This window comes from Dipodomys merriami, unplaced genomic scaffold, assembly GCF_024711535.1.
Source record: "Dipodomys merriami isolate MVZ:Mamm:240054 unplaced genomic scaffold, mDipMer1.0.p SCAF_362, whole genome shotgun sequence".
Classification (NCBI taxonomy): Eukaryota; Metazoa; Chordata; class Mammalia; order Rodentia; family Heteromyidae; genus Dipodomys; species Dipodomys merriami.
The window spans coordinates 337,354-360,587 of NW_027205182.1; the positions used below are offsets into that span (position 1 = coordinate 337,354).

The following is a 23,234-nucleotide window of genomic DNA, read 5'->3' on the forward strand; positions in this document are numbered from 1 at the left end:
GAACATTAGTGGATCAAAGTTAGCTGATCAACATTGTAGTGACCGTCTACTCGACCAGCGAGGAAAAACGACCACCACACCAGGAGTCTTCTCAGATCACGCTTTATTGGAGAGCCTTTTAGTTGTAGGAGAGCTTGGGCGCGAGAGAGCATGCACCTGAAACACAGCCGCTTATATAGGAGAATCGGAACGCGGGTCTTTCTATTGTTGGTCGCCTGCCTTTCACCGTCACCAGGTGTCATGGGATTGGCTGAGAACTCTACCTGGCTCGTGCACGCGCACAGCCCAGGCGTCCCGCCAAGCACCAAGTGGGCGGAGTCTCGCCTCGGCTCCCTACAGATCCCCCTTCTTTGTTTTATGGCAACAGGTAAGAGTAGAGGTTGGGCCTCTGTCTAAGACATTAATGAGAGGACCTTGCACTGGCCTTCGCCTGAGGGGCGCGCCTGCTGCCTTCCTTGGATGTGGTAGCCGTTTCTTAGGCTCCCTCTCCGGAATTGAACCCTGATTCCCCGTCGGTCTCCGGGGCGGGTCGCCGGGGAACCTCAGGCCCCCCCCCCGGGTGTTACAGCCCCGCCCGGCAGCAGTGTTCGCCGAATCCCGGGTTTCGGCACCAGTTGTAGTGACCGTCTACTCGACCAGCGAGGAAAAACGACCACCACACCAGGAGTCTTCTCAGATCACGCTTTATTGGAGAGCCTTTTAGTTGTAGGAGAGCTTGGGCGCGAGAGAGCATGCACCTGAAACACAGCCGCTTATATAGGAGAATCGGAAGGCGGGTCTTTCTATTGTTGGTCGCCTGCCTTTCACCGTCACCAGGTGTCATGGGATTGGCTGGGGACTCTACCTGGCTCGTGCACGCGCACAGCCCAGGCGTCCCGCCAAGCACCAAGTGGGCGGAGTCTCGCCTCGGCTCCCTACACAACATAGCAAGAAGTCATGTTCTCTCTCCCTCTCTCAAACAAACAAGCAAATAAACAGAGCACAGTTAGGAAATATTACATGTTTTTAAATTTGAGGTAATATTCCATGTTCTTAAATTTAACTATTACTGGGATTGGGATAAAAAGGGAAGATGGATGGAAGGGATGACATTGAACAAGATGCATTGTACCAGAAACTGACATGTTGAATTGAAACCATTCTGTATAACTACTTAAAGTTAATAATAGAAAAATGAATAGATGTGATGTAGCTATCAATTTTGGCCACCTGTCTCCTAGAACTTTCTGCATAGAAATTCCTTTGCTTCCAAATTCCTTCTGGTAATGACAATACTTTCTATGATAGAAAATGTTGTTAGATATTCATAGAAACTAAGAGTAAAGGTGTTTTGCTACTTGAAGTTTTGTAAATAATGTATTTCAAGGTTAGACGAAATGGATAATATAAAAGTTATAATATTTTAATAAATAATAGAAAAATCATCATGGTGAAGACATTGAAAAAATGTGTATACACAACACATGCATTCATTATACATATATACATTTGTACAACAGCAAAGTGTATGTTATCAGCAGAAGGGACCTAAAGGAAAAAATGTCTTAAGACAATGGTAGCTTTTTATGTTATCATATGTCTGTTTGAAAAAGTTACATTTTATTCACACACAGAGTTAGATAATGAAGGGAAGTTGAAAATGCACAGTAGAAAAATTAATATAATGAATATGTAACAAGAAAAATACATTTTAGATTTTGCATTGGTTCAGCTCAAATGGATTGCAGAAATATTTGTGGAATTTTTAAGGAATTAGAAAAGGTTATACTTTAGATATGTATCCATTACTTTTGAAAACTTAGAAGCAGAGGAAAGCAGATGTTACTAAAAAGCACACAGAAAACTTTTCTTGTAATGTGAACATAACAGAATAATGAACTGCATTAAAGTTGTGAAGGAAAAAGGGGGAAGGGATAAGACAGAGTAATAGAAGGAATCAATATGATCAAAATACATGATATACATGTGCAGAAAGAACATAAAAAGGAGAGTGGGAACCAGAGGTGGAGAGTATGATTATATTACCATAATAATACATGCTGTTTATCTTCTCTCAACGCTTACTAGCTTTCATTCGCTTATTTCAAATCTTCAGGACTGAAGTGAATCCCTCAGCATTAAGCAATTGAGTTATGAGTGTGGCTTTATGAACATTCTCTCTAGATTGTATCTGAAGTACATTGAAATACCAACTTTCTTTCAGAGGAGTGGATCTTCCAACTCAAGTTCATTCTCAGTAGGTGATGAGGCTCCCATTGAAGGAGCCTCTTTGAGTAGGACCCTTTTTGAGACTTACTTGAGTGTTCTGTAGTTTCAGACAGCAGTAGAACATCTGATTCAGAAGTGGAAGCCTTGAATCAGACAGACCTGAAATAGAGCTCAGTTCTCTGGGTGATGCTTGAGTAGTCTTGGAGAGAGCTATTTTTTTTTTTATGATTCACTTACATTTACCATATAAAATGGGGGGGGGTGGTCCATAGCATTTGTATCAAAGATTTGTGGTAATTGAGAATCCAAGCAAAAAAAAGAGATGATATTGATGATGATGATGATGATGATGATGATGATAATTTTATTAAAACCTACAAAAAACAAAAAACGAATCAACTTTAGAAAAACACTCTGGCACAAAACTGAGCTATGGTAAGTATTTAATAAATTCATCTTTTATAGTAATGCTCAATTTAACATCTAACAAAACTTATCACAGTAGAAGAATTGTATTAAATAAAGAAATAACTAGAAAAATACTTCTGGAAGATGGCAGAGGAGAAGCTGGGGGCTAATCAAGTTCTCATGTAGAAGCCAGTTTTAGTGTTCCAGTGAATAGTCCAAGGCTAGAGAGTCACACCAAATGTGCCATCATAGTACAGAGAGTTTGGGCAAAGAGGGAAAATACAGGCAGCTTGGTTAAGGAGACAGATTTGAGCACTCACTGGTGTCCATGGTGGCAGCTGCAGCAGTTGCTGCCTTGGCGGCCATATCAACAGGGGAGCCCAGAACAAAGGTACCAGAGGCCATGTGGGAGCGGATTCTACTCACTGCCAGCAAGAACTGATAAGGAGCAGTAATCTTCATCCTGCTGACCACAGACAGTCACAGACCATGGATGGCACGGAAACCTAGGGAAAGGTGTGAGTACTACGATATCCTAACTCCTTCTCACCAAGCAGCAGTGGGAAGGTAGCTCCTCCCCAACCACCAGAGAAGAACACTATCTTTGATACTGACAAAGACCCAGTCAGAGCAGCTAGCCTATAGCTCAGGCCTTGGAACAAGACAATATCAGCCATTCAACAGGACAAAGGAACCTGACCTGGGGGGCTCAGCTCCACCTAGAGGAAAGTTGTCCTTCCCAGGCAGAGAAGCTCCGCCCATAGAGGAGTGACTTTCTTGACTGAGTAAACAGAGCCAGAGGCTCCCCCACTCCACTGAAGCATAGGCATCAGACCTAGCTGCAGGAGGGTAAAAGAAAAACAATTGGAAACTCAATACACATAAGTCCTGAGAATGGCTCCAGGCTGGGCTGTGTGAGTATCTCAGGAGTTAGCTCTTCAGTAAAAAGATACTGATTGCTGATAGGCCCCAACTCTACACACAACCTAGCCCCATCACAGCACCTCCAAGCTAGAGGAAACACCCATCTCAAAGTAGGTCTCCCTCCTACTGAACTAACCTGAGAGGAGGGTCATAATGTCCCTGGTAAGGCAGAGCTTTGTTCTGCTTGCTCAAACAAACTGATTTAAGAAACCCATCTAGCCACAGGAAAAACAAACACCACAAGCAAACCAGAGACTCCACCAATAGACTGGTTACAGACACAAGGGAGAGACAAGATCCCGCCCCCCCCAAGAAAAAAATTGAAGAACTCCTTTTTCTACCTAAGTTTAAAAAATGTTTTTATGTTGTTTTCTATTTTTTCATCATTTTTTAGGTTACTTTTTGAATATTCTCCTTTTACTCTTTTCTCTTTTGGTCCTTTTTGTGTTATTTTTTGTTTTACTTAATTACTGTTCTGTTCATCCACAGATATATACCTGTCTTCGACTATTAGACTTACCTTTCATTGTGTGCATATATTATTCAGATACCGATTACTCAATGCACAAACTCTCAGCTTTAACTCCTTTAATTGTAGTATTATTTCTTCATACTTAAATAATTTTTTAGTGTTTCATTAAAAAATTTTTGTTTCATTTTGCATTTTTCTGTATCTCTCTTTGCCTTCTCATCTGTCCTTTTCCTCTCTCTAAATTTAGGTCTTGGTTATATTCCCTCTCTCTCTTTCCCTCCCCACATTTCTCTAATCTTATGTTCTCCCCACAATTCTCCCTAAACCTATTAATATCTGGTCTTCTGAATCCTTTGATTTTCTTAGTCCATTGATCCCTAGTTGTTTATTGTTGAACTAGATTGTATCTGTACTCATTTTGACAATGTCAAACAACCTGTGCAACTACAGGGCTCTTGTTGATGATTGTCTTAAAATAGTGTTCTAGTGAGGATTTGTTTTTGTTTTCAAACCCAAATGGGCAGAACAAGCTGGAGAAAAATGAGAAAAATGGCAAGTACAGGTATCTCAACTCCAATTCATTATAATCAAGCAACAGAGTAGTTAATGAATAATCCAGAGGAGAGTTCCCAAAATGCTATATAAAAACTACTGTTAAACATGCTGAATGAAAAGATTGAAAGACTGCAGTAGATTCTAAGTGAGCATAATAAGGAACTGCATGAGCATGATGAGGCTAACCAAAGATTCATACAGGAATTTTGTGTGAGGAGGCTAATCAAAGAGTAACTGAGGAATAGCGTGAGCGGGATGAGAATGAACAAAGATTAATAGAGGCATTCATGGAATCCACAAACAGAAAGCTTGAGGAATCCATGGAGGCCATTCAGGGAATGCTGAATGAAGCCCAACAAAAGGAAAGGGAGTCTAATAAAACTATAACCAATCAACTAAGGGATTGGAGAATGAACACTGAAAACAAAATTAAGGGGGTAAAGAAGTCCATCCAAGATCTAAAACAAAGCTCCAACACAGAATTTGAAGCCATCAAATCTGACCAATTAGAAGGAAAGGAAATATAAAACAAAGTAGAAAGGCTTGACAGTAGATTAGACCATGCAGAAGATCAAATCTCTGGGACTAAAGAAAGCCTAGACATTATAGAGCAAGAACAGACAAGTATTCAAGAAAGACAAATCCAAGAACTACTATAGATCTGTTCAACATTTAGAAGACACCATCAGAAGGCCTAATTTAAGGCTAATGGGTGTAGAAGAGGGCCTAGAGACAGAAGTTAAATGTCTAGGAAATTTATTTAACAGGATTGTAGCAGAGAACTTCTGAAACATGCAAAAAGATAGGCCAATTCAGATACAAGAAGCCTTTAGAACCCCAAATAGACCAGACCAGAAGAGGACATCCACAGCCACATTGTAATCCTCACATGATCAATTGAGACCAATGAAATGATCCTTAAAACTGTCAGAGAAAAAAGATCAATCATCTATAAAGGGAAAACAATCAGGATAACTTCAGATTTCTCAGCAGAGAAAATGAAAGCCTGAGAGCCTGGAATGATGTATGCCATGCCCTAAAGACAACTATCAACCAAGAATACTGTACCCAGATAAAATATCCTTCATTAGAGAAGAACAAATAAAAACCTTCCACAGCAAAGAAAAACTTAAAGAATGATCTCCACCAAACCAGCCCTACAAAAGGTAAGTTTTCCTACAGATAGAAAACTATCATGTGCATGATAACAGCCAAGAAAGCCCCCAAACAGAGAATCCAAGAATCATAGGAAGAACCCAGTTGGCACAGCCCCCATTAAAGTGTATAACATGGCAGGAACTAAGTCCTAAGTCTCAATATTAATGGACTTAGCTCCCAAATTAAGTGACAAATTGTCTTGTTGGATCAAAAAGCAAGATTCATCTATCTGCTGCCATCAAGAGACACACTTTACCCACAAAATCAAACAGTCTAAAAGTGAAAGACTGGAATAAAATCTACCAAGCAAACGATCCCCATAAACAGGTGGGGGCTGTAATCCTAATATCAGATAAAATAGATTTCAAATTAAAATTAGTGAGAAGAGATAAAGAAGGTCATTACATACTAATTAAGGGATTTCTTCTTCAGGAGGATATTATAATTCTAAATATTCACCAAATAACGGAGCACCCAAATTTAACCAAGAAATACTACTTTCCCTAAAATCCCACAAAGATACAAAGGTATGAATTATTGGGGAGTTTAACACACCACTATCCCCACTGGATAGATCAACCTGGCAAAATCTCAACAGAGAAAACTCAGACCTAAACAACTGCATAGATCAACTAGTCTTAACAGACATCTACTGAATATTTCACCCAGCAGCATCAGAACACACGTTCTTCTCAGCAGCACATGGAACCTTCTCCAAAATAGACCACATTTTAGGTCACAAAGCAAATTTGTCCAAATTCAGAAACATTGAAATTAGGCTCGGCATTCTCTCACACCACAAGGGAATAAAATTAGAATTCTACACCAGAAGCCACCAAAGAAAATCCTGGAGGCTGAACAACACACTGTTGAACTACCAGTGGGTCACAGAAGAGGTTAGAAAGGAAATTCAAATTAACAAAACAACGCACAAATTACCAATTTCTCTAGGACACAGCAAAGGCAGGATGCAGAGGCAAGTTTATAGCTCTTATTTCCTACATCAACAGATTGGAGAGATGTGAAACCAACAATCTAATATAGCAGCTGAAGCTTCTTGAAAAAGAGCAACAAGCTAAACCCCAATTCAGTAGATGGTAACAAATAATTAAAATTAAATCAGAATTAAATGAATTAGAATCCCCTCCCCCCACAAAAACAGAGAGAATCAACTCAACAAAGAGTTGGTTCTTCTAAAAAATTAACAAAATTGACAGGCCATTAGCAAATCTTATCAGAAAAAGAAGAGAACACACCCAAATAAATGGAACCATAACCACAGGGAACAAAACAAGATTGAGAAATTATAAGGGGATACTTTTTAAACCTATATGCTAATAAGTTTGAGATTCTGGAAGAAATGGATGAATTTTTAGCAAATATTGACATGTTCAAATTAAACCAAGATGAGTTAAACCAACTTATTACACCTATATCAAGCACTGAAATAGAAACAGCAATGAGAGACCTCCCATTCAAGAAAAACACAGAACAGGATGGATTTAAGCTGAATTCTACCAGGTCTTCAAAGCAGAAATCACACCAATATTCCAACTCTTCAATAAAATTGAAAGTGAAAATTCACTACCAATCTCTTTCTATGAAGCCATCATAACCCTCATCCCAAAACCAGGCAGAGACTCATCAAAGAGAACTATAAACCCATTTCTTTGATAAATATCAATGCAAACTTCTTAACAAAATTTTGGCCAATCTACTTCAACAAGTCATCAAAAAAGTCATACGCCATGATCAACAGGATTCATTTCAGGGATGCAAAACTGGTTCAATATATGCAAATCAATAAATATAATTCATCACATCAACAAGATCAAGGATAAGAATCAAATGATATCTCAATAGATGGAGAAAAAGCATTTGACAAGATCTAACACCCTTTTATGATGAAAGCTAGGAATGAAGGAAGCATTTCTCAGTACAAGAAAGGCTGTGTATGACAAACCTATAGCCAGTATTATACTTAATGGTGAAAAGCTAAAGCTATTTCCTCTAAACTCAGGAACATGACAAGGTTGTCCACTCTCCATTTCTCTTCAATTCAGTATTAGAATCATTAGAGCAATTAGACAAGATGCAAATATAAAGGGGATCCAAATAGGGAAAGATGAAGTAAAATTCTCCCTCTTTGCAGATGACATGATCTTGTATTTAAAGAACCCCAGGGTCCACAACCAAAAAAGTCAAGCTGATCTTTGGGGGTGGGAAGGAGGAGTTGGGGAAGTGGGGAATGAAGGGATGATAGAGGAAAAACAAAGGAGGAGGTAACAATGCTCGATAGGAAATGTACTCATTACCTTACTCATGTAACTGTAACCCCTCTGTACGGTATCTTTACAATAAAAATATATTTAATAAAAAAGAAATAGCTATAATTATTTCTGTAAGAGCATGGTGTGAAGGCACAGCATTATCCTCAATGGCATTTCCATGGTTATCTTGACTGTCACAAAGCATAGCCTACGCAACAACAAAGAAATACATAAACAACTGTGAAATTGAGCATGTGAAGTAAACCACAGCAATTAGTCAACAAAATCAGTATTGTTTACATTTAAAATTAAAAAAATATGACTAGCCTTTGTTAGGATTTGAAATGATAAAAAAAATCAGTGTAGTTTTCTTTTTTTTTTCAGTCACAAGCAGCGATAATTGTCTAGAGTTCCTTAATTGTTTTCAATTAGTTCAGTTTCAAGGTGAAAACAGTTGTTCCCAATACAAGGAAAATAGTAAGAATAAAATTAATACAGAAAATTAAAAAGTTTTAGTGATTCTACTTTATAATTTGTCCAGTTGGCAAATAATGAACAAAATAGATAGCTTCCTTTTTCTTTGTAATATTTTAGTTGTTTTGTATATTATCTATTTTTTAATTAATTATATACTTTCCAAAATCCTTTTGGGTTGTTGAATTTTAAAACTTTTGATTTAGCTGAGTTGGAGTGAGAGAATGAGTATGGATCTGTATTTATCTCTATTCAATATATGACTAGATGGACAGTTGGCTCCTGGATCTATGATTCATCTGTTCTCATGCACACGTCAGAAAGCCCTTTACTTAAAAGATATACACATACAGTTGAATGACTACATCTAGCTAATTAATATAGCATTTGCCTTATATATTTTTCTTCTCTCTTTTACTGGTATTTTGAACTCAAGATTTTCATACTCATTTTGCTTACTCATGGCTACCTAGTATACTGTTACTTGGGCCACACCACCTGCCTGACTGTATTGGAACACAAATTCCATACTCAAAGAGTGGCCGGTAGTACCCTGATTGCACTCTGATTTTTTGGGAAATCACTTAGTCTTTTCTAATTCTGAAAAACTTGCATTCCCTTGGCTTGACAAATAGCAAAGCTCATTGGGAGGTGCTATAGATACATTTCTGTGATAAATAACAATCTCTAAATAACACTGTACTATACCACACCCACCTCAGTGTCATTATTTAACTGTGCTTAGTCTACTACAACCAGACCTATTGTTTATGTTATAGTGCTCTGATCTGTAATATCACTATAAAAGAATCAGATGTGTTCTTCAGCAACTTGAACTAAATGGATTATTGATTCTAATAAAATAAGTATATTGAAAGTCTTTTTGTCTTTTCCTTCAGCTACCTTGTTGTTTGGACTTGCAATGGCTTAGCCAAAGATTCATTGCTGCCCAGGTTATTGTACTATAAAGTACAAATATAATACATGAGAGTATTATATTCCATTGCCATAGGGCCCAACATTCAACTAGTACTCATCTGTTCCAGTGTTATAATGTTGTAACTAATATTTCTGGCAATTTAGCCAATGTTGAATCCTCTTCAAATACAATTGTGGTGATTAATAAACCTGTCATAATGATTTTGAATAATCTGAATACCCAGTGGCAGTGACCAGTATTGAAGGCTCTCAAATGCCTCTTACACACCATGTGCCAAAAGTGACTCATCAGCCTAGTGTTAGAGCTTCAGAAGGGAGATTCTCCCCTGTACACTATTTAGATGGATTCTGTGAGTTAATACTACCACTAGGTTCACAGATCACATGGTGATAAAAAATTCCAGATAACTTCTGCAAACAAGAAGAAACAATCTAAGTAGGAAAATCTAAATATTTCAGGATCATCATAAATTATGGGCTCTCAGAGGATAAGTATGTTGCTAGCCATTATCTAACTCAGAAAATGTGCAAAGCCAGGGAATTCTACCTTTTATCCTCTGCAAAAGGAATTTAGTGGGATTTTTTGGTATCTTATTATCACTTATAGATTGAAAGAGATGTGCACAGGTCTCCTGGAGACTCCTGATGATTGCGATTTTGAGGCAGCCGGATTGCTATTGGGTGTAAGCCTAGTGTTATAAACTCTCATTAGTTTTTATTCCAGAGAAACTCTAACATGTGTATTTTAGTTCTAACAATCTACAAGAGATCAGAATGTAATTAATTCAGTTGTTCTAATATTGTGTTTGCTCCTCTTTATCATTTCTATATATGATTTATTGAATCCAACATAACTACTACTTAGTTTAATTAAATATGAATAAAATGTCTAAAACCATAAATATCTATATTTTCTGTAAACTTAGTGGAATGGGTTTCTGAAGATCTTATCTTGGCCTAGATGTTAATTTGGTTATTCTGGGAAACAGAGATAGAGATGGTATGAGATATGGAAGGGATTTATAAGAAAAAAATGCTTCCAAATTGTAAGCAAGATAGAAGGAACAACTGTGCAATTTTGCTGTACAGCACAATCGCCCAAAGACTAAATTTCTAGAGTTCTCACTGCAAAGGTGGTATAGTATGTGCAATAACACATGTTATCTAGCACAACTTGATACTTGGCCCTTTCATGATGTGCATGTATTTCAAGACATTATGTTGTTATGTGCATGACATGACAAATCTGTACCTTTTTTTTTTTTTGGCCAGTTCCAGGGCTTGAACCTAGGCATTGTCTCTGAGCTTCTTTGTGCTCAACTCTAGCGCTCTATCACTTGAGCCACAGTGTCACTTCTGGCTTTTTCTGAGTTGTTTATTGGAGATAAGAGTCTCATTGACTTTTTTGCCTGGGCTGACTTTGAACTGACATTCTGAGGTCTCAGTTTCTAAGTAGCTAGGATTACAGGCATGAGCCACTGATGCCTGTTTGAATCTCTACATTTTTTGTTGTAAGAGAGAATCATGTGCCAAGTATTAAAAGTTTAAAATGTGCTATTTTAAATTGATGGAATCCAGTGTGTCCAGGATGGCAGTTGATGTTAATTTAAGTTGAAAAGATAAAAAATGGAAGGATAGACTAGGAAATAGAAGGGAGAACCATATACCTGATGCAGATCTCACATTGTGGAAGGACAGGAAGAAAAAGAAAGGCAGGTAGGATAGTCATAAGGCTTTTCTAAGGAAGTTTCAAGCAGGAACATGAGAAGCTCACTAACTAGCATCTTCTCTGTGAGAGACTTACATGAACCAGACGTTCTCAAACTCTGGTTCAGAGCAACTCAGGAGAAGTCTCACTCTCATACATAGGAGAGAGAGCTCCTGGACACTCAGAATATGTCTATTCAGCAGAAACAGTGCATTTTAAAGGCTGCCATGTTCTAGAAAACAGTGAGGATGAAGGGAAAAAAATTTTGAAGTACAATCCTACTTGCTATTTAGATGTTGTCTGAACTTGAAAAAAATTTGTTAATCCTCTATAAAATGAAAAAATAATGTGACTCTTATTTATTGTAGGAGAGGAGACAGGCAGACAGACAGACAAAGAGAGACAGAGACAGGGAGAAAATGAGAGAAAAAGATGTTTCTAGATTACATCCATAGTTACTAATACATTTAGGAGACATAGGAAACAAGAGTCAAGAATCAGACCGTGATTGTTAGCCTACAACCATCTCAGTATTTACAAGCTTCCCTCTGTTCTATTTCTGTATCTGTTTTGAAATGCAAATAGAATTTTCTGGGGATTATTTATTAGATATGCAAGAGTTCTGGGCACACAGGAAGTGCTACATAGGTGAATATTTAATGCTATTATTCATTTGTATATGCTTATTCAGACTTATGATCTGCATCTTCTCATGTTTGTTTTGACTTGTTTGCATTTTAACTTTATGGTTTTTGAGCTCCCTTGCAAAACATATTGCTGATTTCTGTGATAGTTTTCTTGTCATAGATTACTTTTCTGCCATTCTTTCTAATCAATCAAGTTCCTGGAGCTAGTGGTCACTTGCAATATAGATAGTAGATGTTTTCCAATGTCACTCCCTCTGGTCTGTTCTTCTGTGCTTCATCGAGTGTTGTATTACTAGGTGTAGACAATCATTCCCTCTTGATATTTTCCTAGGCTTGGTTTTTCAGGAAATTGCCTTAACTAGGGATGTAACAAGCTGGCAATGTGAAACTTCAGGTGAATATTTCCAAGATACTAAATTGGACTAATTTCATGCTTCATGGCTCAAGTCCATGCTGGTTTCTCAAATGTTCATTCTTCTCAACTGAACCTCACTGTGTACTTCAATGTAAACTAAATGTGACCTTGAGCTAGCTGGCAGGGAATGGGATTTAGATGAGACAAAGTTTATGATAAAATGGAATAAAAATAAAACAAACAGAATACATTTCCTATCTTCCTCCAAGGAATGTTATAAAAAATGTGTGTGTGTGTGTGTGTGTGTGTGTGTGTGTGTGTGTGTGTGTGTGTGTGTGAAATATCACTGTCTTGGTGCTTTTAACCCTTTCAATCTTGGAAAAGTTAGTTATCATGCTCATCTTGGATAAAAGGATTAGCTTCAAAAGGTGACATATGAAGACTTAGAAGCATGTCAACGGTGGCATTCCAATCTGGAGGGTAAGATCTGAATCCATAGCTCCTCTTCTTCACTTATTTGAAGCAAGTTTTGAGTCTCCAGGACAGAATGACACCCTGATATAGAGCCTACAGACTAGAATAACCTGTCGTTTGTCAGTGGCTCAGCTGACATCTTAGTCAGGGAAATCTGAAACAGGCTCTCAGACGCAGCTGATGTTCTGATGTCCAGATGTGAAAAAGATGGAAGGGTGGTCAAAAGCTTCAGCAGATGCAGATTGTAGAGGAAAACAATAGAAAAGGAGAAAACTACAGAGAGCATTCAGCACCATGGCAAGGCAGGCTGGAAGGATATATCATTCATCTCCTTTGAAAGCCCCATAGCAGAAAGATGGATTGACACTGTCAAAGCTGTTATCCTGCCCATCAGCTTTATTATACGGTAGAAAGCCACCTGTCACTTTCTGGCTGCGAGCAATGGTAGAGTCCTAATTCTTTCCTTTCAATGCACCGAAAACATTTTCAAAGTTTTCTTTTGAGCATCTCTAATGTTTGTTTCAGTCACAGGTAGATCCATCAAACGTATTTAATTTAAAATGTCATAACAAACTGAAGTTTTTGTTTAACATAAATCACTCATAAAACAAATGCTGCTATTTATCAACTCTAATGTATCTGAATAAAAGTCTTACAGGAATGGAATAAAAATCCAATGATGGTTTTGCAATAAATACTCAATACTTTACTGCCAATTTATCAGGTAATCTTGCTTCTTACAATATATGGCTTTTTAAATGACTTACATGATAGTCATGTGGTTTGCTTGCCAGGAGATGGCAATGGTGATCTACTTCCATGTTAAGACCTTCTAAAAGACTCATTGCACCAAAATTAAACTGGGAGCCAGGATGATTGTGATTTCCAGTTCTGTTTTCCAATGCAAAATTACCCATTTTAAATTCTTGAATTATTAAGTTGTTTCTAATCATTCACAGTCTGATTTTTACTAAAAACGTTGTCATGACAGTTTCCTCAAGAGCCAAAAATAATCATTTTTCTCTCCTAAGAATCAATAACATAATTTTGGAAAAAATTAATTCTTTACTTACAATCAAAAATTTTACAAAAGCCATAAGTAATGAAATAATATGAGAGTTTTGTAAAAGGATGACAGTGACACCTCACACAAAGATTACTATTGAGGAAATAGATGAATGTCCCTTGAATTTATTGCATAAGCCTTTTAACACATTGAGAAGAAGCCAATGTTTTGCTTTCAGAGTTCAATGTGATGCTGTCATTGTTAAGTCTCAAAGAAGGCTGACAATGTGACTGAAACTACCCAGCCCTACTATCAAGAATCTATACATATCTTTCTGTGTGTCACTGAGAGCTACAGAATTAACATTTCTCCTCTTTTTTTTTTCTTTTTGTTCAGCTGCAAGAAAGGTCAGACTTGAAGTTATTTAGTTATTTAAATTTTGTTTTGGTCTTGGAGCTTGAACTCAGGGCCTGGGCCCTATCCCTGAGCTCTTTCTGCTCAAAACTTGCACTCTATCACTTGAGCCACAGCTTCGCTTCTGGCTTTTTTTGGTGTTTAATTGGAGTCTCACAGACTTTCCAACCTGGGTTGTCTTTGAACTGCAATCCTCAGATCTCAGCCTCCTGAGTAGCTAGGATTACAGGCATGCACCATCAGCTCCAAGTTTCTTTTATTTGTTAATACATTTTTTTAATTCTGAAGTAAATGTTTACTTTTATTATATTGAATATTCACATGGAGTATATATGTAATTAAAGCCAATGGATGTTGAGTTTGGAGAATATAATTAAAGCCATTTCTTGCCTGTGGTGGTTTAGGACTTTAACCTTGCATGGCATAAGAATTGTTTTAAAAGCCAGGCTCTAGTAGGTCACACCTGTAATCCAAGCTACTCAAGAGGCTGAGATCTGAAGGTCATGGTTTGAAGACAGCCCAGGCAGGAAAGTCCAAGAGTTTCTTATCTCCAATTTATGGGGGAAAGACAAAGTGGTGCTGTGGATCAAAGTGCTAGCCTCGAGCGGGGGAAAAAAACCCAGTGACAATATCCAACCCCATTGTTTCAGAGACAGGCTCCGGAGCCCTGACCCAAGGCCCGGACCCTAGTGGCTAACAACAGGACAAAGTGAGTCTCTGAGAACCAGCCGGTGTGGGACATCTCAGCCTCCTTGCTGCGTGTGCTTGCTCACGGAAGAGCGCTGGTCATCAAAGTCCGAGAGGAGGGGCAAGAGAAGCCCGTGTGGAGACTCTGGGATGTCTAAGCCCTTCGTGAGATGGTGTGCAAGGTGCACCCCAACCTGAGCACGTCCCTGGACAACGTCTTTCTATTGTGCTTACTCCGACCCTGCAAATTTGACTACGACCATGCTCTGTAGCTGCTGGTCATCTAGCACAGCTGCAGGCCAAGCTGGCCCGACGCCTTTAGTAACCTGAGGCCCTCAGCCCCCAAAGACGTCCTTGGCTCCGGTTTGTTACCGTGTTGCGCCCCCCACCCCACCACACACACCCCAGGAGCTGCCACATCCTCTGTATCTGCCCAGACAGATGGATACCAAGCCACTGCCCATTTACCGAAAACATCTGGTCGTATGCAAAACCAATTTAGTGTGAAGAAAGTCAGGTGGATGGGATTGTCATTCTTGCAGACTACAAAGGAGTGAGCTTATCAAAAGCACCTCATTTTGGCCCTTTTATAGCCAAAAAAGGTGATTGGCCTCCTCTAGGATGGTTTCCCCATTCCTATCAAAGCAGTCCATGTAGTAAATGAACCTCGAATATTTAAAGGCATTTTTGCCAACATTAAGCCATTCCTAAAGTAGAAAATAGCAAACGCATTCTTCCAAGACGGGTCTGAGCTGCACTCTCTCCATACAAACCTTCCAAGAAACATTCTCCACAAGGAATAGGAAGGCACAGCTGCAGAGCTGGACTCTGCCACCTGGAACGCGGTGCTGCTGGCCTCGTCCCTGACCAGGCGCTGCCGCAGGAGGGGCTGACCTCACCTGCACAATGCCATGACTCCATGTGCCTTGTCAAGTCACAGCTGTACTCCTGCTATTAGCCAGTCTCCCCCCGGCCCCCCTCCAGTGTTGCCCCACCCAGCTCCTTTCCTTTCTTCTTCAGATACTCAGAAGAACTTACAATGCCAAGGCCTCAGACTTGCTCTCTGTAATTAAATGGCAGCATGAAACAACCAGGTGAGCCCATCCTGGCGGTTAAGTCTTTGGTCAGGTGATTATTCCAGTGGGAGACATGGAAGGTGTCCCCAGCGATTCCCAAACCCTCAGATTGCAACTATTGATCTGGACGCTCTCTGGTTTGTATGTATATCAGAAACAAGGAAAGTGGGGGACCATAATCACTGATCTTCTCAGGAGAAAACCCACCAGATTGGTCAGTTAGGATTATTCTTCTACAACCATTTGGTTAAATCCACAAGGTGGCCAAATAGGATTCTGTCTTTCCTGTGAACCTTAACTGCAGACCTCTGTTGCTCATCAGAAAGCCTCCAGGCCCCGGATGCCAACACTGGGCCTAGAAAGCACCTTAACTGAGTGGGAACACCAGAACCCAAGCACCGAATCCTGAACAGATTCGGAAAGGCAGACATTTCAAATCACCTTCGGCATTTCTTTATTTGAATCTTACAATAGGAACCCCCTCCTCCCCCGACAACTCCATAAAGCCTTAGCCCTGGTTTTCAATGGAATCATATAGGATCCTAGAAGTGTATGATTTTGCTCCATGTAATGGACTGATTTTAGGCCAATAGAATGCTGACCTAGGGGTTAGTGACCTGAGCATCAGGTGTGAGACTGTGGACAACACATGAGCTTCTTTTGGCTGCTGAGATTCTGATATTGGTGTTCATTTACCATTAGGTTTCTGCCTAGAGAGATGACTGTCTAGATAAACAGACTAAGTCCTGATATTTTGTGATATATACATAGGCCTATCCATGAAGAAGTGTCATGATTTGGTCTGGCTCTTAAAGAAACTGATATATATATATATATATATATATATATATATATATATATATATTCCCCCCCCTCAGGAAGAAAAAAAGTTGTTTCAAAAACAAAGAATGTGACATGAGCACCATCTTTTTAAATGCTACTTAACAAGTGACTGCTGTTCTCAGCTAGGATGTTTTTAAACAAAAAAAATCCATATCCAAGTCTATTTTTTAAATAAAGAATTTTCAGTTTGTTACCCTGAACAGTATGTTTTTCATATGCCACATTTGAGTCATTTTGATCTAAATCATGGTTTTTGTTACTGCCTGTCACTACAGATGGGTTCCCTGTGGTTCTTCAGGTTCCCGTGTGAAGCAAATGAGCAAAAATGAATAAAGAGTAACATTATTTAATAAATTATGGGCTGGGGTATCCATGTCTCCCACCTGTAATCCTAGCTACTCAGAAAGCTGAGATCTGAGGGTTGAGGTTCAAAGTAAGCTCCGGAAGAACTGTCCTTGAGACTGTCTGCAATTAACCAGCAAAAAGCTGGAGGGCCATCAGTGCTCAAAAAAAGCAAAGGGATGGTGCCTAGGCCCTGAGTTCAAGCTACAGTACTTGCACAATCAATCAATCAAGATTCACACTGACTAAAAGTAATCTTGCCAAATGTTATAAAAATAATAAACTTTAAAATGCTATCTTCTATGATATAATAATGCTATATACTATATTAGTATTAAATCCTGGTTGTTTAACTGAACCAAGTGTGGGCTATTGAAATTAATTTTTGGATATTTGTTTATTGTTCTTACTTTCTTTCTTTTTTATTGTGAAAATACTATACAGAAGGGTTACAATGACATGGGCAAGGTAATGAGTACATTTCTTATCAAGCATTGTTGCCTCCTCCTTTGTTTCCCCTTCCCATCCATTCCCATCCCCCCCAACCCCCACCAGCCAAAGTTGAAATTAATTTTTTTGAGAAAAGGTTTCACAATGTAACTTGTGCTGACATAAACTAGCCTTATGCTCTGATGCCTCAGTCTCCCTAGTGCTGAAATTACATGTATGCGCCACCAAGCACAATAAATAAAATTTTATGGTATGGTATTAGTTTTACTATCATGTGTGATTAAAATATTGATTTTTCAATAATTGCTCCATATATACTTAAGGAAATTGGTAGTTTATATCTATTTGATTATAAAGATATGCTGACAGACCAAAACTTGAATATTAAAATTACAAATATGACATTTGGGATGAGTTGCAAGTAACATGCTTTCATTTTTGTTTTTAGCCTTTGGTCATGCTTGCCCCCTTAACTGAAAACCAAGGCAAGTGTTCATGTGCTGCTTCTGTTAAAGAAAACATGCGGCTGAACCACTGATTCTTTTTACTCTTCCAGGCATATTCAGCATCATAGGAGCATCAGCTTTTGCAGGCTGTAATTTCCAGGCATCCACATCAACCAATCCAGGGAATGAGAGGTATGTATATGTGTTCAAAGAATGGGAGGGCCAGGCACTGGTAGCTCACGCCTGTAATCCTAGCTCCTCAGGAGGCTGAGATCCGAGAATCACGGTTCAAAGCCAGCCCAGGCAGGAAAGTCCGTGAGACTCTTATCTCCAATAAACCACCAGAAAATCAGAAATGGTGCTGTGGCTCAAGTGGTAGAGTGCTTGCCTTGAGCTGAAGAATGCAGGGACAGAACCCAAGCCCAGAGTTCAAGCCCCAAGACCGACAAAAAAAAAAAGAATGGGAGTAAGGAAGAAGTTAGGATATGACCTCTTCTCAATTGCAGGCTGGCTCTCCTCTAAGCTGGTTCCCTTATACCAGGTGTACCTGGCTGCTGGGGCCCTGGACTTTACTTCGCTCAAATCCTCCAACCCTCCAGTGTCTCAGGGCTTCTTCCTGTGGTTCAGAACTGGGTTGTCTTACTCCCTTGTTTGGCTGTTCTCCATCACTAATATCATCTGCATCTGTTATGAAAACCTGAAGTGCTCTAGCAAGCCCCTTTGGCTTTATGTTATCCTTCATGTAGGATAGGGTCTCAACACCCTTTGCTTGAGCCCTGCCTTACACTTTGATCTTCCCAATCTCTGTCTCTTGAGTAGCTGGGACTGTAGTTGTGAGCCACTGTGTCTGGCCTGGCCTAAACAAATTTAAATAGTACATCACTAAACTTTGTAAAGAATAGTTACTACAGCTAAACATTCATTGAAACTTTATTTTTGAAATGCTGACTTAAACTTTACATTATCTTATTTCATTCTTACAACAAAGTTGTAAGAAACTCACTAAAGATCACATTGCTAAAATGTAATAGAGCTGGAATTCAAAAGTTAGATCTATCTAGTTGTGCACAGTGATGTAAACCTATAATCTCAGCTGTTTAGAAGCAGAGGTAGGAAGTTGTGAGCAATCTGGCCTGTACAATAAGTCTGTTTCAATACACCAGAAACAACAAAAAATGCGAGTCTATCTAATGCTAGAGTCTGTGTAGAGATTTTCAGTGTTAATCTGTAAGGAAGTCTTCTCAGGATGCAGACATTTTCAGATGACCATTGCTGGGATTGTGGTCTCATGATTGTAGTATGAAGTTGGTGTTCTTTAGCAGATACTTTATAAAACACCCAGTCCAGATCATCCAATAGGACTTCTGGAATGATGGAGACTTTCTAGTATATGATGTACTGGAACTACAAAGATGTGGGTAAAGTAGAACATAACAAGAGGGAGGAGAAAGCAGGATTAAAATTCGCAAAGGGTTCAATATTTTCCTGTATTAAATAATAGAATTTGAAATGATTTCCTGAAATGTGTGGGATAAAATATCAGTTGTATCTTTTCCTTCCTTCCTTCCTTCCTTCCTTCTTCCCTCCCTCCTTCCCTCCCTCCCTCCTTCCTTCCCTCCTTCGTTCCTTCGTTCCTTCCTTCCTTCGTTCCTTCCTTCCTTCCTTCCTTCCTTCCTTCCTTCCTTCCTTCCTTCCTTTCTTTCTTTCTGTCTTTCTGTCTTTCCTTCTGTCTTTCTTTTTCTTTTTTGCAGCCCTGGGGACTGAACTCAGGGCCTATACTTAGCTAAGGAGTCACTGTACCACTTGAGCCACACATATAGCCTCTTTGTTACAATGCATATTTTCAAAGTAGGATTTTGCTTTATGCTCAGGCCAGCCTAGGTTGGGATCCTCTTAGTTGTAATTCCCTGTGGGATGTCAGTCACACACTGCCATGCCAAGCTATTAGTCGAGATGGAGTCTTGTCAACATTTATACCCAAGTCTTGTGAACATTTACTGGCCACAGACTGATCTCTGCATCCCAAGTAGCTAGAATTATAGGCTCAAATCACTAGGCCTGACATTATTTTTTCTTTTTGAGACAGCATCTCTATGCTAGACTTGAAATATTGGTCCTCCTGTCTCAACCTCTCCAGTGCTAGGATTATAAGTGTGCAACGCCATGTCTATATCTACTTCCAATGTATTTGTATTAATGTTACATGGGGAAAATGTGCCAAAAAACTAAGTGTAGAGAAACAAACATTTGCAAAAATTATATTGCTTTCTAGATATGAGATCTTAGAGAAATTATTGATGTGTTCTGAAAACAGAGAAAACCAATCTTTTTATTTTCTTAATTTCTAGAGATTATTGATTTTAAGGTTCACTCACTTCATTCATTCAACAGGTATCTGCTGACTACCTAGTATATCTAAAAAATTGTTATAGGGAATGAAGTTATAGTATGTTGGAGAGAATAATGTGAAGTAAAAGTCTAGCTAATTTGTACTGGGCAGGTATAACAACAAACAAAAGTGAAACCTTAAGTTGGATGGCAATGAGTGCTAGAAAAATAATAAAAATGGGAAGGGCAATAAGAGTGGGATCAAGGTAGAGTCTCAACCCAAACTCTGAGGAAGACAAGGTCTCCACTGAACAAAAGGAGCAGGCCAAGGGCTCAGGAAGACTTGATTTCCACATGAAGAATACTGCATGTGCTTACCCTTTGAAGAAATGACAGAGAGAAAGGCCAGTACCAGAAATCTCTCTGAAAAGACTAGGGAGTAAAGATGTAAAGAAAAAAAAGCAAAATTCGTCTCTTCTCTTCAGTGTATACATGTTTTAAAAATAACAATAATGTCCATTTATCACCACATGACACATTTTTTTGTTAGATGGAGGCTAGGGTTATTTTTTTTCTTCTGTGTTTAAAGTTCTTTTGAATCACCTAGGGCAAGTTGTTGTAAATGCATAACATCCTAGTGACACATTGCTTTCCATTATTTCTGTTCTGTTTGTGTCCTTCATTGAACCCACAATTTAATTTGGATTCACAGTGGAGAATTCTTGGATTTTGTTCTGCATTAAAAAAATTTGGTGTGCCTTTCGTTTCATTTTCCTCCTTAATTTAATTACATATTGCTGGAAGTTAAATAGCATTCTCTTCAAAGGCAGCTAGAAACTTTTGATATCTAACCTTACAGATACCCTTCACAACGCATTAATCAATCATACCAATTCTTCCTAGCTTTGAAATACTTACCATCAGTTCAGAAGTGTTCAGTCCTGTTTGCCCAAATATTCAATGATTTCTGCTTTACAACCTACTTCTCTGTCTGTATGGCTCTAAATTTCCTTTTGATATTGATGCATGCTCTTTAGAAAAATTTTGAAAATGAGAATGAGAAAACATATTTGGTCTCATTTTTCATAAAGCATCTCCAAGGACCAGTGTTTTATGAAGAACATTGGAAGAAACACTAAACAGGCAAATTCTTTTTTAAAATTAATTTTAATAAAATGGTTTTTATTAATAACACTGGGATAAATTATTTTAGCATATTATATAATTGATGTCATTGTGCACAGGACAAATCAGAAATTCCCTTACTGCAGTTATTCTACTTATTTTCTCACATAGCCCCCTGACTCTGTGTGTAGGGGATCTGCAGGGCTCCCTTTTCATGCATTTTCAGATAAGTGTATATATATATATATGAGTATAGAGTTGATGTATGGTAAACAGACAAGCAGATAACTGTGTAAAAATTCAAATGTAGTCAAGTGCTAGTTCCTGGAGCCTATATTTCTAGCTATTCAGGAGGCTGTGATCTGGAGGATCATAAACTTAGACAGAAAAGTTTGTGAGATTCCATTTTCAATCAACTAGCAAAATTCTCTGTTGGAGTCATGCCTCAAGTGGTAGAGCACCAGCCACCTCTGAGTTCAACCCATAGTATTTGTTTAAAAAAAGAAAAACCAACTGCTTAGTTGATATAATTGATAAATATTACATTGCCTTTGGTAGTTGTTGCTTATGTATATTTCAGAAACCTTATCATGTTCCTGCATCTTGGTATATCTGAATTCACAGTGTGCCATCAAGTGCATATACCCAACTTATTTCATGTTTTCTCTATTAAACAAAACACATCTGGGGGTATTGGTATTACAGATAATGTGATAATGTTTCAGAAAACATCTTGTCATCTTGTCATTTTATCTTTTCACAAATGTAGAAGTAGATTAAGTTTATATATATATATATATATATATATATATATATATGCATGGAGGAAAGAGAGAGAGACAGAGAGAGAGAAAGCTAGAAGAATTGGTACTTAAATAAATGTGCATTTGTGGGCCTAATTAAAGCTGATTTGCTGTCTCAGCTACAACCCAGGGCTAAAGCTTTGTAACTGAGAGACAGGGTCACAGTTACTCTTCCCCCCGTATATTCTACAGACTTCAAATTAGTTGGTACTCTTAAAATTTTGTTCTGGTTTTGATAATCAGATAAGAAATTGCAATATTTATTTTCAATTGTATGTCTAATTGTTTAATATATGAAAAGTTGCTTCTGTGAATGTCCTGTTTGTATTTCTTTGCATACACGACTTCTTTTTAAATTGATCTACGAGATTCACTTTTATAGGACTTAACCTTTTAAATAAGATTCTTTCTTCTCTTCAACTTAGCTTCACCAGCCTTTTAACTTTGTAAATTATATCTTGCTAAAGGAGGATTTTAATTTTAAAAATATAAAATAATTATCATGCCCCAAAGTGGGATTGCTGGGTCATAGGAGAGCTCTAGGTGGAGTCTTTTGAGGAACCTTCATACTGCTTCCCAAAGTGGTTGAACAAGTTTACACTCCCACCAACAATGAAGTAGGGTTCCCTTTTTGCCACATGCCCTCCAGCATCTGTTGTTATTAGAGTTCTTGATTACAGCCATTCTAACTGGGGTGAGGTGGAATCTCAATGTTGTTTTGATTTTCATTTCTTTTATGGCTAGAGAAGTTGAGCATTTCTTCATGTGTCAATTGGCCATTCTTGTTTCTTCTTCAGAGAAGTCTCTCTTTAAGTCTTTAGCCCACTTATTTATCAGGAAATTGTTTCTTTGAGGATTTGTTGTTGGGGAATTTATTTTTTTGAGTTCTAAGTATATTTTAGATATGAGACCCTTGTCCTGGGCTCTTCTCAGTTGATATGGCGCCCCGGCAGCAGCCCCCATCACTGCTGCCACCACCAAGGACACCGGCAAGTGCTCAAATCTGTCTCCTTAATGAAGCTGCCTGGGTTTTTCCTCTCTGGCCAAACTCTCTGTACTATGATGGTACAATGGGTGTGATTGTCTAGCCTAGGAATTTTCACGGGAACACCAAAACTGCTT

At 38.5% G+C, this 23,234-nt stretch overlaps 1 pseudogene; it reads left to right on the forward strand.

Annotated features, from left to right (window-relative positions):
* The first annotated feature begins 3,109 nt into the window (after positions 1–3,109).
* LOC138804421 (alpha-tocopherol transfer protein-like) lies at positions 3,110–15,657 on the forward strand (annotated as a pseudogene).
* The last annotated feature ends 7,577 nt before the right edge of the window (positions 15,658–23,234 follow it).